The 19,477-nt window shown below is 44.1% G+C and overlaps 1 protein-coding gene across 8 annotated transcripts in view; it reads right to left on the bottom strand.

Annotated features, from left to right (window-relative positions):
- The window catches only part of MSRA (methionine sulfoxide reductase A), a 424,140-nt gene that overhangs the window by 301,591 nt on the left and 103,072 nt on the right, over nucleotides 1–19,477 (bottom strand). The window lies entirely within an intron of this gene.

The following is a 19,477-nucleotide window of genomic DNA, read 5'->3' as shown; positions in this document are numbered from 1 at the left end:
GCCCAAGCCTCTGGGAAGCCTCCTGGCACCACACAAAGTCCACCATCCTCACATCCCCTCAGTCCCTTCTGTCCTAGATCCTTGTGAACTAAGCCCTATTCTTCTTCGTCTCACCCTGCCTGCACGGACTGCCCAGACAGAGCTGGCATCTCTGAGGAGGCTTGATTTGAGATGAACAAATGCTTCTGATTTTAAAAAGGACAGATTTGAGAACTTTTCCACAGGCAGGCTCTCCTGAAACTTCAGTTCTCATCCTGAATTTTAAAACCATAATGTGACATTTTAACATATGGCAAAGAGAGATGAATTTGAGATCGTTTCAAACTGCTTAAAAGATCTGCATTAAACACAGATTTCCATTATTACAGATCTAATAAGTCCTATTCTCATCTGGGCTATCAGCAACAGAGTAAGTAATTACCATTCAACTTGGGCCGTTCCAGTCCATTAGCCCAATACTGATGACTCAGGAAAAGCTATACATGAGAACTAAATGCTGATAAAAGATAAAATGGAATGGAAGAAAATGATGCTGCCTTATCCCACTCTGCTACATCTATTGTAAGGAATGAATAAAAAATAAACAACTTGATGGAGTGATAAAGCCAAAAGTAAATATTAAAAATGGTGAATAGAGTTGTGGCTACCCAGACAAAAGGAGAAAGTAAAATGCCTCCTTGGCATCACAGATTTTGAAGACCCTTTGGTCCTCAGTGACAATGCTTACCTATGTACAAGGACTGGATGGAAATGCTACCAAACATCTTCAAAGTAAAAAGCTTAAATAAGTCAGGTATTCATTCAACACACTAGCCAGTATGTAAGGCTCCATGCTAGGGGCTGTCAGTATAAATGTTAATGAGACATTATCCTCTTAATGAGATATTCAAGATAGTCATTTTAACCACACCCAAAGTGAGGATATTTTCCACCCAGCATAATTAGTTTTAAGATCATCAGACTAAAATTTGTCTTTATTCTAGAATCTCGGTTATCAATTAGCCAACACTTGTTGATCCTGTGTTACATTCTTGACACTTTGGGGAATGCAAAAATAATGATCGTTGTGACTTGATAACAGCGTATGTTCCAACAGTGTAAATATGTTCCAATTGCGGAGATAAGACCAATATACTTCAAAAAGGGAACACTGAGCATATATGGTTACATGCTAAATTGTGTAGCAGAGATTATCGATTCTAGAGGAAGTCAAATAAAACAATGGAATGACCGAGACAGGCTGCGAAAGTTTCAGGGAAGGGATACAGTGTGACCATCGTGGCATCTCATGAGTGCCGGGTGCTCCAAGATGGTGAAGTGACCGGCACAGCCAGAGTAGAGGAGGGTGAGTGCAGAAAAGTTGTGGGAAAGGGGCTAGACAGGTAGAGTAGAACCAGAAATGTGGATGGTAAATCATGTTCGGGTAGATCACAAGGGACGGATGAGTCAGAGAAGGTCAGGGGCTATAGGAATTAAGTTCAGAAGTGATGGCTGTGTGGATTAAGAGGGAAAGGGGCAAGATCGGCAAGGCTGTGAAGGGAAGCTGAAGGCAGCCAGTTTGGGGAGATGAGATCTATTGACAGACACCAGAAGACAGAATAAAATGCCATTTGAAGAGATGAAAGTGAAGAGTTTGTTTTTTGACAAAGAAACTCAGCGTCGGAGGGCATCTCTGAGGTCAGCTCATGGACTCCTCCAGTTGGATGTCTGAGTGCAGCACGCTGAGCCGGATGTGACAGAGACAGCAGTAGACACGTCTAACCAGCAATGAAAGATGGAGCAAGAGGGTGGATGGGGACAAGACTGCAGACAGGCTGGGGAGTCTGCTCCACAGGGGTGAAAACAGAGACTGGGGGCCTGGATGAGCTCAGGGTAGGAAGCTGAGAGAGTGCGAAGAATGTAGGACTGCAGGCTGGGGCCTGAGCTCACAGAGGGGAGGTGAGCTGGGAAGGGATGGGAGAAGAGGCCTCCAGTGGACGCAGCAAGAGAACCAAGACAGTGCCACAAGACCCAAGACGGAAGGGTTGTGGGAAAAGCATGGTTGCGTAACACCAAACACATAGACTTGCTCCCGGGAAGCCTCCTGGGCTCCTCCATCCCGAGTCCACCCCTAGCCATGCCTTCGCTCACCTGCACGCCATGTGCTCGGCTCACCTTCTCTTTTCTAGCTGTCAGCAAGCACCTCTATCTGTGTCCTTCATATCTTCTCTCTCTTTACAAAGTTGGAAGCAGGCTCCCCTCTCCTACCTCTCCACACCCTCACCAAAATATCCAGGAACAAATACTCAAATCCCTGTTTGGAATGTGCAGACAGCTAAGGCTGCTTCTAACCTCCTTCCCCGAAACCTTCCCTCCATTACTGGTCTAATTGGCACATTCCCTAACCTCTGCCCCTCCACTAATACTTTGCCATCAGCCAGAGTTCCAAGCTAGAAGATACCATGTAGACACGAGTCCTCACATCTTGTCTTGTCTTAGAAATCGGCCCAGGCCCACCCACCTCAATGTGGATGCTGACCTCAGCCAACCAAACCCACAGCACGCTGGGACCATTAGCCCAGGTCCTCAGTCTTCCGTGCAGTCCAGGTGTGTCTTTATGCAGCAGACAAATGCTGCCTGGTGTGAATTAAATGTTAATGTAGTCATTTGCAATTGCAAATGCCTAAGATGGGACAGACTAGGCACACAGATGACTGCAGGAGAAACCAAAAGAGTGACAAGAAAACAGTGACAAAGAAGGGGCTGCAGATTGAGTTAATCAAGGCAGGATTTGGAAGACAACATCTTGAAAAGTTGAGCCTGGCTGCAAGCCCGGAAAAGAGACAAGCGGAAAGATTCCTGGGCATGGGGCCCAAGGAGTGCTGAGCATACGTTTGAGGTGTCAGGGAGATGCCTGGAGAACAGTTGTAGCCTCGATTTATGGGCAATGCCTAAAACCAGCCAGAGGAGGCCGATTCTTTCAGTGTTCAGGATTCACGGAAAGAAGACTTGGCCCAGTATAGATACAAGGTGAGGCTAACTATTGAAACACGAGCCCTCTCTTTGGCTTGACAAAGTTAAATCATGACGCCAAACCGTTTCGATTTGTCTGGTCTTCACCCCCAGATTCTTCACCAGAGTGATTCCTTGATTTCACAGTAACTGGGTGTGATATTGCTGACACAATTTTTCATCTTTTACATGGCAGAGAACAAAGGCTGCAGGCAGACACGGAGAGCCTTCGGCTCAGAGGGGCCCTGGCATTTAACCGCCTTCTCACTGTAAAGCTAAAGATCACACAGTCGAACCAAAAGCACTAAGATTTTAAATAAAACAGTTTGTATTAAGGAAGACTTTGAACAGAAAAAGGGCTCTAAGAGCCACATTGCTGTGAGAAAAAGGTGGCCCTCCAGAAGTGTGCTATTTTAAATGGTCTTTATACATGCTTTCTCTTTCTCTCCACCTAGAATATTCTTCTTCCCTATCGTCTCCCTGCTTCACCTCCTCACTTTGCTCCAATCTGTGTCATGGTTATTTCCACTCGGTGTTATATTGAGAATGACTGGTCCCATCTGTCCCCTTCTCACACATAACCTCTTTAAGACTCACTTTCATCTTTGTAACACAGCACCTATGCATGGCACATAATCGGTTCTTGGTATGCATGGCCCAACACATGAATCAAGATCCGAGTAAGCGAAGGGGTGAGCTACAGGCAACCTGAGTCCCTGCTGCCCAGTGACCTGGCCTCCTTTCCTGTCTCTGGTGAGTCCACTCTCCCCATCATGGGAGACTTTGGGCCCTAGCTTCTTAGAAGTTCACTCCAACTTCCAATTGGTATTTACAATATCAAGTGGAGCCATTTCTTTTGCCCCCTTAAGACTGAGTTCTAAGTCTATCTTTTATTTTTAGGTCAAATATTCCCTCCATTACTGGTCTAATTGGCATATTCCCTAACCTCCGCCCCTCCGCTAATACTCTGCCATCAGCCAGAGTTCCAAGCTAGAAACCTGCGTCCCCTTTGCCTCCCCCTCCCCTGCCCCGCTACCTCCACTGACCACAGCTGGACTCTTCCGCTCAAGCTTCAGAGACAGCCCCAGAATGAAGCCCAGGAGCCATGTCCTTCCTACCAGCCCCATCTCTTCTGGCTTTTGCCACCCCTCCAACCCCATCAGCACCTCCCAAGGCCTCCTAAATGGCATTCCTTTGCTGATCTGGAATCCATGAGCTCCTGTAGCAGCCCAGTATCATATCCCATGCAGGGTGATACACACCAACCCATACTCCCGTGCCCAGATCCCACTGCCTTTGTCCGTCACCCCCTTTCCACACATTGGCATGAAGGGAGCATGCATCTGTAGCTCTGCCACCCTGCCATTCCTGACCCCGGCTACAACGGAGGGTCCTCCTAGTCCCCATGGAAATCTGGGAGTGAATATATTAGTTTCTATGTCTTGTTATTACTATGATATATGGGATATTACCTATATACCCCCACCTCATAACCTAAGTTCCTCTGGTTCCATTACCTACTTCAGATACTTCAGACTTCACATAGTGCATTCTCTCATCTATTAAGAGGCACATAAACAGCTTATAACATTACACAAGAAATGCTTGGGCAAATCTAAACAACAGAAATAATACTTTCTGATTTCAAGCAGTTGTTAACAGAATTATTAGAATGCTATTACAATGACTGATACTTTGTACAAATTCCACTACCACCTAAACAAACTGCAAAGACATTTTAAAGATGATGTTCAAAGTGTTTACACATGGTTGAGTTGATGATTTAGCTTTTTCCAGTAATATAATCTTTAGGTAATTAACTGGGTAAGTCCATATCAGTCGTTTGCTGTGGCTGCCTGTGCTATCAAATGTGCAGCAACTTGGTCACTGAGGGAAGGGCAATGCTGACAAATTAAAAAGTATATTTCTTCTTACATTTTACTCAGTAGTAACAGTTACTTTATGTCTTATCAACAAAGGTGTAAGGCCCTTGTTTTCTCTCACGGAAACTAAAAGGTGAAAATTTGATCAGAATTCCTGCTACAAAGACAAGAAAATGTAGAGAGCTGTTCATTTCCTTAAAGCTCTGTTAAAAAAAAAAAGTACAGTTTAAATTGGGATAGTGCTCTTAAAATGTAAGGTCTGTCACTACTTTCTTCAGGACTAGGGAGTGTACAGGAATAAGAACAGACTAAGAGGAATGGCACATAGAAGAGAAAGACAAAGTATTTCTAAAACATACTCAAACTCACTCCCAACCAGCAGCTTTCTAACCAGACTACATCTGGCCCAGCTTCTCTTTCTCTACCATTCAGCAAAATGTTAAAGGTATAGGAGGAAAGTCAGTTACAAGTCTTTAGCCTTCCCATCCATGTGCCAAAAATAAAAGTAAAAATGACAGTGCTCTCGAAAGACCTACAGCTGGCATCATTCTTCATGGTGAAAAACTGACTGCTTTCCCCTAGGATCAAGAGCTAGGGGAGGATATCCACTCTCACCACGCCTACGCAACATCATGCTGGAGAGCCTAGCTAGCACAATAAGAAAAGGAAGTAAAATTCATTGAGATAGCAAAGGAAGAAATAAGCTATCATTATTCACAGAAGACATGATCATCTATGTCTTAGCCAACTTGGGCTGATTGGACAGAGTACCATAAAAATGGATGGCTCATAAACAACAGTATAGTTGTCCCTCAGTTCCTGCAAGGGGTTGGTTCCAAAATCCCATAGGTAGCAAAACCTGAGGATGCCCAAGTCCCTGACATAAAACGGCACAGTATAAGCATGTAACCTACGCACATCCTCCCATATACTTTAAATCATCTCTAGATGACTTACAATACCTAATACAATGTAAGTGTTTTGCAAATGGTTGATACACTGTATTTTTGTGGGTTTTTTTTAAACATTTTTGATCCAAGTTTTGTTGAATCCACTGATGCAGAACTGACAGATGTGGAGGGCCAAGAGTCATTTATTTCTCATAATTCTGGAGGCTGGGAAGTCCAAAACCAAGGCACCAGCAGATTCAGTGTCTGCTGAGGACCTGCTTCCTAATTCATGGATGGCTATCTTCTCACTGTGTTCTCACATCACAGAAGGGGCAAGGCAGCTCTCTGGGGCCTTTTTTATAAGAGCACTAACTCCATGCCTAAGGGCTCCACCCTTATGACTTAATCATCTCCCAAGGCCCCACTTCCTGATATCATCACATTGGAGGTTAGGTTTCTACATATGAATTTGGAGTGAGACAAGCATTGTCTATATAGAAAATACCAAGGAAGGCCTGGCCCAGTGGCTCACGTCTGTAATCCCAGCACTTTATGAGGCCAAAGTGGGCAGATCACCTGAGGTCAGGAGTTCGAGACTAGCCTGACTAACATGGTGAAACCCTGTCTCTACTAAAAAAAAAAAAAAAAAAAAAAAAAATATTAGCCAGGCATAGTGGCAGACACTTGAGCACAGGAGGTAGAAGTTGCAGTGAGCCAAGATTGCGTCATTGCACTCTAGCCTGGGTGACAGGAGTGAAACTCCATCTCAAAAAAAAAAAAAAGAAAATACCAAGGAATGGGCAAAAAAGTTACAAGAACAAATAAGTGAGCTTAATGGGTCTCAGAAGACAAGGTCAACATACAAAACTTATTAAAACAAATTATTAAAAAATAAAATTATTAAAAACAAATGTTATGTACTAATGATGAATGGTTAGGAATTTTTCAGTTTTTAAGGTATCATTTACAATAGCATCAGACAAAATGAAATGCTTGGGAATGAACATGGGCAAGATTTGTCTTTTCATTTTTCTGAACAATGTTTTTGAATAACATTTTCATTTTATGAAGTCCAATCTATCATTTTCTTTTATGGCTTCTGGTTTTTGTGTCTTATCTAAGAATCACTTGCCTAACACAAAGTCACAGAGATTTTTGCCAATGTTTTCTTCACGAAGTTTGATGGTTTTATGTTTTACACCTAGGTTTCTGATCCACTTTGAGTTAATTTCATACAGGGTGCAAGGTACATAGCTCTAAAATAAGCAAACAGTAATAAATGAAAGTGGCAGTAACACACAGGGAACTGAGAAACAGGCAAGAATCAGAGCACATACTCACACAACTGAATACCCCTTCCTGCCAAACTTCCCTCAGTTAACGCAAGTATTGTGCTTTCTTCATGAAGAAATGCAGGTTGATAACAATGCTAAGGCTTTGGCCAATTTTCCTATTGTGTAAATTCTTCAGCTGGCCCATTAGACCAATGAAGGGGTGAGGGAGTACCAAGCACAGCCACAGATCAGGAGTCTGCCCATCTCTGCACATCATCACACTGATGTCCTACAAGGTTTTCATAACTGTGCCAACTTGAGAATTTGGAAAAGAGAGCTATCTCCTGCCAGCATGAGAGAAGGTTATGGGGAAAATCATATGAATGCAAAAGTACTTACAACATTCCCCTCATTAGGTTCTACCTCAAGTCCTGCCCGTGTCTCATAGTGATTAATAACAACTCAATCTTTATATCATGAGTATCTACACATGCCTGAAAATCAACTGGAATTATCTGTGACTGGAAACAATATATCGGGCGTATTGATACATATTTAGCATGTTCAAGATATCCTAGACTTCCAAATTTATGATTTACTTTAGTGAAGCCTGCATGGTCAGTTTTTGGGAGTGTGGAAGAAAGGATTCCTGCATGGATGGGAGGCTGGGCTGTGAGAGCTCAAATCCCCGCAAAGGATAGGCACTTCTGAAAACAGAAGTGTGGTCGAATTCCAGCTGAGTCACTTACTAGGTATGTGACATTGGGCCAGTTGCTTCCCTTCTCTGAGCTTCATTTTCTTGATCTGTAAAATAGACTACAAGTCATTATCGTATAGGGGTTTTGCTACTAGGTTTAAACGGTACTATTTAAATATTAAATCAATGCTACTTCCCTCCTCCCTACTTTCCAAAAACCACATTTATACACTAAAATTTTATTAAAAATTATTTGTGTGCCAGGCTGCCACATTCTGCATGGAATGGAAGGAAGAACAGTGGCTGTGCTGGAGATGCCCAGTGACATCTGAGTTGGCCAGGGATGATAGCACACCAGCGACGTGGAAGACCAGGATAATACAGTCATCTATAGAGAGAGATACTGTTTACAAGACTGGGAATTCCACATATAAAACAACACAAGGTTTTAGAACCAAGATTATTAATAAAGTAATAGTAGTTAACATCTATGTGCCTGATGCTGTTTTAATGATTTTACATGTATTAACACACTCGATATGCTCACAATTATCCTACAAGGTAGATACTTTTATTATCTCCGTTTTACAGATAGGAAAACTAAGGCACAAGGAGCATAGGGACTTGCCCAATGACACAAAGCTAGTAACATAGATGCAACCCAAACTGTTGGGCTCCAGAATCCCTACTGCCTCATAAAGATCAGAAACAGTCAAGAAGTGCCATGCCCAAGTCCTAACAGAGCTTCTCCATTCCTGGCCACCCATGTGCCTGTCTTCCACGGTCCATTTTCTTAAATAACATCAGGGTATAGGGCCTTCTAGGGCAGTGGCAATGTTTTTTTCCTTAGGGGTGGGGGTAGTTACATGGGTTTCTATAATTATTAAGTTTTATGTACCCTTCTGTTTGTACATCTCACTATGAGAGAAAGTGGATCAGCATTCATGCATGGACCCAACTCTCCAAGCTTTTGACATAATGGCAGTTCCACGTTCAGCTGTCCCTAAGATGAACCTAAGACACAGCACAAAGGTTAGGATGTAGGGGAGCAAAAGATGCTAAGCACGCTCCTCCCCTGCCTCCTCTGCAGTCCTTTGAATTTGCATGCTAGAATTACTAGAGCAAAAGCTCAGCTAATCTCCTGGCTGGCGTGATTGTTATTATCATGCGGCGCACACATGCATATTCATCCAGATTTAAAGGGAAGAAATAAGCCTCCCTCATGGCACTGCTGATAAACAACCCCCCAAACTCTTTTCCCTATACTCAAACCAAACACATCTGAAGCCTTGTCATACTTAAAAGTGATTTGCCCTAAGTCTTTTACATGTTAATAACACTGTGCATTGAATACTTCATTCCCGAGATCATTATGTGATTGGTTTCCATGTGATTTTCGGCACAATAGAAATGGACAGAGCAGTATCGGCTGCCTTTGGACACCAATCTCCAGTTAAAGCTCACACCACTGACATCAGAACATGCAGAACTCAGCTGCAGTGGGAGCCCGGCCATGTTAGTCAAGCTCACTTGTTTCCAGACAAAACATTTTAATTCCTGGCATGGGAGAGGGGACCTGGGGAAGCAGTGTTGGAAGAGAATGGAGAAGAGGGAAGAAGAAGAGGGGAGAATGAAAAGGGCATAATTAGCCCAGCACCAAGATATTTGGCTCTGCACTTTGCTCCAGCTCTTGTAAACTGACTTCTCCATGTCACCTCATCCTCTTCTCATAGGTTGGGTGAATACAGCCAGTTGTTTCTCAATCCTAGGAATACACTAGACCCATCCTGGCTCCCGAGCAGAGGGCCTGATTTAATTAGGGGTATGGGGGCATCAGCCCCAGATGATGCTAAGATGCTTCCAAGGTTGCAATTCTGGGGTAAGTCCATGGGCTTTGCTGACAGATGAGGGCCAGGGAGGCCACACACCTAGAAATGGGCAAAACCACCAACAAGCAAGGGCCCAGCTAAGATGGTTAAAATGTCACAGAGTTGTAAAAGTATGATCAAGTGAATGAGTGAGCTTGGGTAATACAAGAGGCTGGAGGAAAAAATACAGATCCCCAGCCCACAGAATGCAAAGCCGAAGAATGAGACAAAGTCGCTTGTTATATAATTCTCCAACACAAAAACACACACATGCATACACACACAACCCCATACAAATGCACATGCACACACACATATGCACACACATACAAATGCACATACACACATATGCATGCACACACATATGTAGTCATGTAAATATAACATACGTAGTCACACAAATGCACACACACGCACACACACATGCAAACACATACACACGAGCACACACTATCATACAAATGCATACACGTGCATGCAGTTATGCAAACACAAAAACACACATGCACATACACACCATTATGCCAAAATGCACTCCTGTACATTTATTTCAACCTTACAGATAATTTCATTAATAACATTCTGAGTTCATTCTCCCCTGCTACCTGAGAAACCAAAAGCTCCAAAACTTCTAAAGAAACCTGTCACCAACACCATCACCACTACCATACCCACCCACCCACCTCATACCCAGTGTGAGACTGCCCTGGCTCTCCAGAGTGAAGCTGGGATCACCGCTGCTCACACACCTTTGACCTTACCAGCCTCGGGTTTCATTCGCTGCCTGAGGGTCCATCCTGTGCCCACACGGTCTTGGGTACCTTGTGCACTGGACACAGATGTTTTACGCCCAGACTCTGGAATCACTGCCAGGTTCAAATCCCAGCTATTCCATGGACCAGGCCAGTTTGCTTGCCTTCTCTGTGCCTCGATTTCCTCCTCAGTAAAAGACAGGTGATAAGGTAACTGCTCACAGAGTTATTTAACACGTTTTAAAACTGAGAATGGTGTTTGACACATAGCAAGCATTTATTTGTCAGCAAGCTTTTCAGCCCTGCTGCAATCCTGAGGAGGACTCTGTAATGCCTCCAATTGGCAGATGGGGAAACTGAGGCTCAGATTCCAGCTACAATGTCCAAGTGTATACTCTCCCACTTACAAGACTGTGTGTCCTGATTTGGGGGTTAGGACGTAGACTCGGTCTACAGAGATATCATGGCCTTTTCATTTTATCAGGAAATTGAAGCCACCTGGGCACAGACTGCCACGCATTTCCTGGCAGGTGACCCAGGTACGAACGTGCTGCTGTCCCCTCTCCCCACCCAGCCTGGTCTTACCCCCTTGCCTGTCTTTAGTCTCCATTTGTCAGGAAGCCATTAGAAATCAATTATCTAAAATTTTGTTTGACTGCAGTTCAAAAGTTCTGTTCTGGCCTAAGCCTGGGTTTTTAATCGGAAACCCAGTTTTTTGTTTTTTGTTTTTTTTTTTAAAAAAGAATAGAAGCACTTAAGCCAGAGGAAGTAGCTATATTGTTGGAGAGCAGAGTAGTTGTTCTTATTAAATTTAATGTAAAACAAAGGCATTATATTGTAATGATATTAACTCTAATTAGAAGCCAGCAGCTCAAAACGTATAAAGCAAAAAGGCAGCCAGCTGTATTCTTCTAAGAGCTGATCTTCTCAACCTAGGCCGCACATTAGAATTACCTGGGGAGCCTTTTTAAAATATTAACACCTGGACTTCACTCTCCAAGAGTCTGATTTAATTGGTCTAGGATGCAGCCCAGACATCAGTACAGTTTTATGTTTTGTTTTTTCACTCTGTCGCCCAGGCTGGAGTGCAGTGGCATGATCGTGGCTCACTGCAACCTCCACCTCCCAGGTTCAAGTGATTCTCCTGCCTCAGCCTCCTGAGTAGCTGGGATTACAGGCGTCTGCGACCACACCAAGCTAATTTTTATATTTTTAGTAGAGACAGGGTTTCACTATGTTGGTCAGGCTGGTCTCGAACTCCTGACCTTGTGATCCACCGCCTAGGTCTCCCAAAGTGCTGGGATTACAGGCTTGAGCCACTGCTCAGGTGATTTTTAAGTGCAGCCCAGGGTTGAGGATGACTATTCTACAGGGAAAGGAAACTAACATTTTTTAGTCCTTCTACGTCCTAGGCATTATACTCTGCTTTCAAATATAGTATATTATTAACTGTAAGCATAAAAAGTCTATTAGGATTTGGGTACAAGTATGTAATCCCACGAGTTTTCCCATTCTCTGTGACATTGGGTTGCTTATTAAATATTTAATTTTTTCTTTGGCCTACTGAGGAGACCTAGAGAGAAAGGAAGGGGTCAAAACCAGCACAGCCTAAAACTTCTAAAAAGCTCAGGAAGCCAACGAGGGCCATTCCTTTGCACCAAACAGCATTAGCCTGGAGAAACCCAGCCAGCAGCCAAGGGAAGGGATCTGCTGCCAAAATACACGACAGCCCCAGGCCATACGCAGCCCACGGAGGGATTTTTCATCTAGGAAGGATTTACAGGAAATTTAACAGGAACATTTTAATCAAGAAATGAGGTCAGGACAGATAAGACTAGGATTACATTAAACTGTGAATGGCAATCGTTCACGACTGGTGAGAATGATACCTGCTAACACCTTAGACTTTTCTCTTTAGGTCCAGTTAAAAGTACTATTCTGTGATAAAACGCTAGCTGTGTAAGTATGTGGTTTTAAAAAAGAAAGACAGGATTTATTAACAGGAGAACAGAAAAGAAAAACTTAAGAGAAGGACCTAAAGAATCAAGTACAAGATAAGACAAGCTAAGAGAATTTCTTCTCACATTTCCAGGGGTGGGCCCGGCATTATTACTGTCCCTTGTGGGCTCAGAATATGGAGACAGAAAGGCTGGTTCCAGATGACACCTAGCATGCTCAGCTGTGGGCCAGCAACAGCTGACAACGCCGACTGGGGCAAAGGGCAGAGGGGCCACACTGGTCTGGGCCCTCGTCTGCCACACCAGCATGCGGTGTCCATCTGGGTAGGGCCTGTGGCCCCCTTGGAGGGTCTTACCCCAGCCACCCTCCCCTTTGATGACGCCTCTGGCTGCCATGTTATCCTTCCTTCACTCTTATTGATAAATAGACGGTCCTTTGATCTCGGCCGTCATTATCGTGCAGTAGAATTCTGTTTCCACCCAATGCCATACTGATTTCACATTTCATCTTCCATCTTCCAGACATCTGCTGGCTTTATCTGATTTTCCAGCGTGAGGCAGAAACAGGAATTTTTCTCTACGAAGGCACAAGGTGTGATGCCCTCCCAAGGTGAAGGGCAGAATGACTAGCTGACGTCAGTGAGGAACGGCCTCCGGGCAGATGAAACGGGCCAAGCACCGGCAGCTGATTAACAGTGGGTGCGCCAGTCTACACACTGGCCTCATTTCCTTCTCATAGCAGCCCATAAGGTGGGTGCCATTTAGAAAGAGAAGACAATGGAAGGTGACCGGCCACCATGACATGTCCACCCTACATTCTCAGCACACCTTCTTCCAATCCTACAGCGTGGTCTGAGTCGGCGGGGGCTGCTATAACGAATTGCCACAGACTGGGTGGCTTATGAACACCACAAGTGTATTTCTCATGGTTCTGAGGCTGGAAGTCCAAGATCAAGGTGCCAGCACGGTCAGGCTCTGGTGCAAGCCCGCTTCTGGACTACAGTCAGTCAACCTCCCATTGTGTCCTCCCATGGTGCAAAGAGGTCCCTTTCAGGCAGGCACTAAGGCTCTTGGTCCCATTCATGAGGGTCGCACTCTCATAACAAATCACCTCCCAGAGCCCCCTCTCCAAATACTAACTTAGGAATTTGTGGGCTAGGATTTCAACCTAGGAATTTGGAGAGGTGCAAACTTTAAGACCACAGGAGGCCCCATGATATTCCGTGAACCCACCTTTACACACGACTGTCGTGGCTGAGGCGGTGAGGGCTCCAGTGAGTTCTCCCACCTATGACCTGTGTGGCCTTGGGCAAGCCACTGTGACCCTTGGTTTCCCCATCTACAAATGGTAATGGTTTCAGTGCCTACCTCTTAGGGAATCATAAGCACTAAATGAGATGGTATAGTAAGGCACAGAGCTACAGGTTTCCCCTTCAGTGCCAACCTCTTAGGAAATCGTGGGCACTAAATGAGATGGTATAGTAAAATAGTAAGGCACAGAGCTACAGGTTTCCCCTGTGCCACAGTTTGACAGGCCCCCTGGACCCCCATGGTAGCCCCCACTGACGGCCGCCAGTCCTCCACCCGTCACCTGCCCCACTCAACAGGGGGTGCCCATCACTGCCATCAGAACAGGCACCCCCAGAAATCAAAGGATTTGAATTAAAGGAGAAGCACAGTTGGCACTCAATGGAGGTTAAACACCCTTCATGGTAGCAGTCAGGTTCTGGTGACAACATTTTTCTGGGCTACAGATGGCCAGACTCCCATTTTGTCCTCCCATGGTGCAAGGAGAGAAAGAGACATCTCTTGAGTCCCTTTTATAAGGCCACCAATCCCATTCATGAAGGGTCTGACCACTCACCAGACTCCCAAAGCCTTGATTCTGCAAGTACCCTGTCCAAAATAAAAATAAATAAGAGCCTTGGCTCAGAGTGGCAGGAGTGACTCCAGCACTGTTCCACCGCCGACCACTCCCGTCTCAGGCCCAACTCCGTCACTTTGTTTATTCTCTCAAATCACCTCCCATCGGAATTCCTACAGCCCTGCTTCAAAGTGTCACGGGCTGTGTCTCACAGAATCTAGGACATGAGGGAAGCGAGGGGCGGCGTCCTGTGGGCACCTGCTGCGAGCTGGGATCCGCACAGGACCATGCAGTGCGCTCTCGTGTTCAGACCTCCGGACCACCCTGTAACAAGTGGGCAAAACAAGTGGTGTATTCCCATTTTAAAGACAAAGTGTCAGAGGCGGGGAGAGATGGGGTGACTTGCCCAGGGCCCATGGCTATCAGGGGCGGGGCGGGATTCACGAAGGTCCCACTCCAAAGCTGAAGTGGCCTTGGAAAGCCACAGTCCTGTTCCATCGCTGCCCAGATGCAGACACCGAGACCCAAGGAAGGTCAGCCTGGCTTCAGCTCTGACCCCAGATGCAGAACCCGGGTCTCCTGCATTCTCTCCAGCTCACCACCTTCTCACTTCATCCGCCTCTTCTTACCAAAAAGGACTTTCAGTATCACCATTTGTTGAGATTGTATAAAAGGAGGCAAAGGAGGCTCTCCTAAGAGACCAAAGCATTTCCCAAAATTGTTTTCTAGAAGAACAACTTAATTTTTTTCTTCTTCTTCACACCAACCAATTCAAGCCGCATAAAACCTGCCCTACTTAGCGCTTCTGTGGAAGGCTGGGCCTTTGCACAGGGTAAATCAAATTCAGCAGTGCTTGGGGACTCATCACCCAAGTACCTAATGAAGATAATCCATCAGCACTGCAGCAACTTTATTGGGCCATTCCTGCCCAAGGAAACAGCAAAAACAGCCAGGGGGTTGGGGGATAGCCACCAGGAATTAAATGGGGAAACAGATGATATTTAATTATATAAATATTCTCAGCAATGCTCTGAGGAATGGAATTATTGGCTCGCTGGGCAGCCCCTCATTGAACCAGGCGGCAAAGGAGATTTATACCACAGAGTTCATGTTTTCATTAGAATTCACACAGACCGTATTTACAAAGTGGATGTCTGGAAGCTTGATGATATTGTGTGTTCATAATCTGACACTGTAATATAGTGGCTTTAAAAAGAGGAGGGGAGGATCTCCCCTAATTCATTTGATCTTTACATTTTATTAGTGTTATTATTTGGCATAATTACAAAGAATTAGCAATGTTAATTAATGCTGCACTAATGCAGTCATAATTACTTGCATTTATTCTAGAACATAAGTAAATTTATAAATTTATTTATTTGGAACTCAAGTCACTTCTTGGATTCATGTTTTTTAAAAATGAAATCTCGGCCGGGTACGATGGCTCATGCCTGTAATCCCAGCACTTTGGGAGGCCAAGGGGTGTGGATCACGAGGTCAGGAGTTCAAGATCTGCCTGGCCAAGATGGTGAAATCCTGTCTCTACTAAAAATACAAACATTAGCCAGGTGTGGTGGCAGTCACCTGTAATCCCAGCTACTCGGGAGGCTGAGGCAGAATTGCTTGAACCTGGGTGGCCGAGGTTGCAGTGAGAATAGGATCCTCCTGCTAAATTCACGAAATGGAGAAAACAAAACTGTTTTAAGGATGTGTCATGGATTCATCCTATCTATATAGATCTATATAGGTTTTTTTTTTTTTTTTTGAGACAGAGTCTCGCTCTGTTGCCCAGGCTAGAGTGCGGTGGCACCATCTCGGCTCACTGCAACCTCTGCCTCCTGGGTTCAAGCGATTCTCCGGCCTTAGCCTCCCAAGTAGCTGGGACTACAGGCGCCCACCACCACGCCTGGCTAATTTTTTGTGTTTTTAGTAGAGACGGAGTTTAACTGTGTTAGCCAGGATGGTCTTGATCTCCTGACCTCGTGATCCGCCCACCTCAGCCTCCCAAAGTGCTGAGCAGGTGTGAGCCACTGTGCCTGGCCCCATCCTATCTATATTTCTAATCACCTGTTGGGGCTGTATGATATCATTTTTAACCCACTTCCACTGTAATGAAGCTGAATTAAGTGGCCCGAGGGAAATTTCAAATGGACTTCTTTGCACATCTTCAATTGACAAAGTGCAAAAAATGAAAAGAAGAAAAGCGCTTGATCTCAACACCCTGCTAAGAATTATATAGACCACTTTTCTAAAGGGTTTTTTAAAGATTTCATGTTATAAAAGTATCTTCCTGGGGAAAACCAAAGGAAACTTTATAAGTCATTTCTTCCTAACTTAACAGACAAAATTCCAGTAAGAATTAATAATCCAAAATTAGGCATGTATCTCAAAAACATAAAAACCTGTAGGAACCGCTTAAATGGGTTAGATATTTAGAGACTGTTTTCTATCACTGTACCTCTTCATGACATATGGTCCACCCACCATTTAAATCTAAACAGCATGTTAAGATTTTTGCTGGAAATGAAGACTTTTAAGAGATAATGCCAATCAAATTCTGCCTTACAAGAGGCAACCCCCTCCCCTCTCCCCACTGCAATACACAAAAAATTTACTTTACTAGAAAGCTTTGTAAAGTGCTTTGACAGAGATGTTATCCTGCAACAAATTTCAATAAAGTGAAGGAAATGTTGTTCTTTAACTGTATTCCATATTGAGTAAAAAACTGTACTTCTATGCATTTTTCTAAAAGGGAAAAAGCATCACAAAGCTCCAGAAGTAAGAGGTAAGCTCAAATATCCTGGTTTCCTCTCACTCTCCAACCTCAGCCATTCCCAGTTCTGGAGATACTGCTGATATATATTAACAATTTCCAAATGTCTGCCTCCAGCCCAGAGAGCACTCCTGATCTCCTCTCTTGATAGTAACTGCAAACTCACCCCCTCCAGATCTGCACACACCACTCTCCACTCCCCACCCTGCTCTGTCCCCTCTGTCAATGGATGGCCTCACGCAGGTGCCCAGGCAGGAAATGCAGTTTCAGCGCTCCCCAGTCCTCACATCTGACCAATCACAAATTCCTACGGACAGTATTTCTAGATTCCCCTGTAATCCACTCACTTCTCACCATTCTTACTACCACTGCCTTGGCCTCTCTGCTGCCATCCATCATCTGGTATCTGGTAATCTGCCTGCACCTCTCTCATCCATCCTCTTTGATATGGTGACAGTGATCTTCCTAAAATCTAAATGAGATCATGCCATTTCATCCCTAAAACCCTCCAATGGCTACTGGTGAAATACAAAACAAAATTACAATGAGATAACATTTCACACGCAGTAGAGTGGCTATAATCAAAAATACAGACAACAGCAAGCGTTGGAGAGGATGTGGATAAATTGGAATCCTCTGCAGGTGGGACTGTAAAATAGTGCACTTACTTTAGAAAACAGTGTGGAAGTTCCTCAAAATGTTAAATGCAGAGTCACCATATGACCCAGCAATTCCATTCCTAGATATATATCTAAGACAAAGGAAAACATATCTACACAAAAAAAACTGTACACAAATATTCACAGCATCATTATTCACAATAGACAAAAAGTAGAAACAACCCAAATGTCCGTCAACTGATGAATACATAAAATGTGGTGTCTCCATACAATTATGGATACATCCATGCAATGGAAGATGACCAGCAATCAAAGGGACTGAAGCACCGATGCATGCTACAACACAGATGAATCCTGAAAACTTATGCTAGTGAAAGAAGCCAATAGGCCACATATTATCTGATTCCACCTATGTAAAGTATCCAAAATTGACAAATCTATAGACACAGAAAGTAGATTATTGTGCCGATAGCTGGGGGAGTGTTGGGAAGAAGTGAGGAATGTCTGCTGACAGCTATGGGGCCTCTTTTTGAGGTAATGCAAACGTTTTAAAATTGACTGTGGTGATGGTTGCACAACTGTCTGACTGCAGTTCATACCCATTTGCTACGGTCTGAATGTTTACATCCTCTTGAAGTCCAGATGTCGACACCTTTCCTCACAATGTGACAGTATTGGGAGGTGGAGCCTTGGGGGTTATTAGTCAGTCATGAGGATGGGGCCCTAATGGATGGGATTAGTGCCCTTATAAAAGAGGCCCTTCCAGCATGTGAGGACACCGTAAGAAGGTGCCATCTATGAAGGAGGAAGTGGGCCCTTATCAGACACCGAATCTGCTGGCTCCTTGATCTTGGACTTTCCACCTCCAGAACTGTGAGAAATTTATCTCTGTTGCATATAAGCCACCCAGTATATGGTATTCTGTTATAGTAGCCCAATGGAATAAGACACCATTGAACTGTACACATTAAATAGATGAATTGTACAGTATGTGAGTTATATGTCAATACAGCTGTTATTAAAAGATAGAGGGATGGAGAGAGGGAAGGCAGGAGAGAGACACGGAGATGGGGAGAGAGAGAAAGAAGAAGAGGGCGGGCACAGAGAAGGGGAGAGAGACCTATCAACAATTGCAATGTGTGAACCTTCTTTAGGTCCTGATTTGAACAAAGTATAAATGAGGGAAATTTGACTCTGACTCTCATATTTGATATTAAAGAACTATTATTATTATTATTTTAGAGTGAAAAAAACCTATGAGAACTTTCATTGCCCCTTACAAAGTTGGAAGCCCTAACATTGCCTACAGACCCCTAATAACCCAGCCCCTACTCCAGCCACCTCCCACTATCCCAAGCCCTCCTCATGCATCTCCACCCCCAGAACTTGCTTCTGCCACAGTAATCTTTTTAAAAATTCTTTGAAAATGTCATTCTATTTTAGTTTCCCAAATTAACTGAGATATCTCAGCCAGACCAACCAATGATTATATTTGAGAAGACTAAGGCCCTCAAATCGCACCATTAGACAGTGAGAGAACTGGAAGCAGAAGCCAGGGTTCCTGAATCTCAGTACAAGTCCATTGCTAGTGTCTTCTTTTCACACTGAAACTCAAATACCATACATCAAGGGAGTGTTAATGAGATCTTTACTACCATGAATTTCCTTTAAAAATGTAATCCCATTAGAAACTATGTAAAATGGTTTATTTCCAGGCATACAGGCAGCATGATACTGGACGATGAACATATAGGTAAACTAGAGTCAGAAAGAATTGGGTTTAAATTTCAAATCTACGATGTATTCACCACGCGGCCTTATGAAAGCCACTTGGCATCCTGAGCCTGTCTCCTCCTGGTAATGTGGGGATGATGAAGAATGGAGACGACTTAAATAAAAGCACAGCA

The sequence above is a fragment of the Pan paniscus genome, chromosome 7 (assembly GCF_029289425.2).
Source record: "Pan paniscus chromosome 7, NHGRI_mPanPan1-v2.0_pri, whole genome shotgun sequence".
Taxonomy (NCBI): Eukaryota; Metazoa; Chordata; class Mammalia; order Primates; family Hominidae; genus Pan; species Pan paniscus.
The sequence above is the reverse complement of the archived record's forward strand: the minus strand, read 5'-3'. Positions and strand labels throughout refer to the sequence as shown.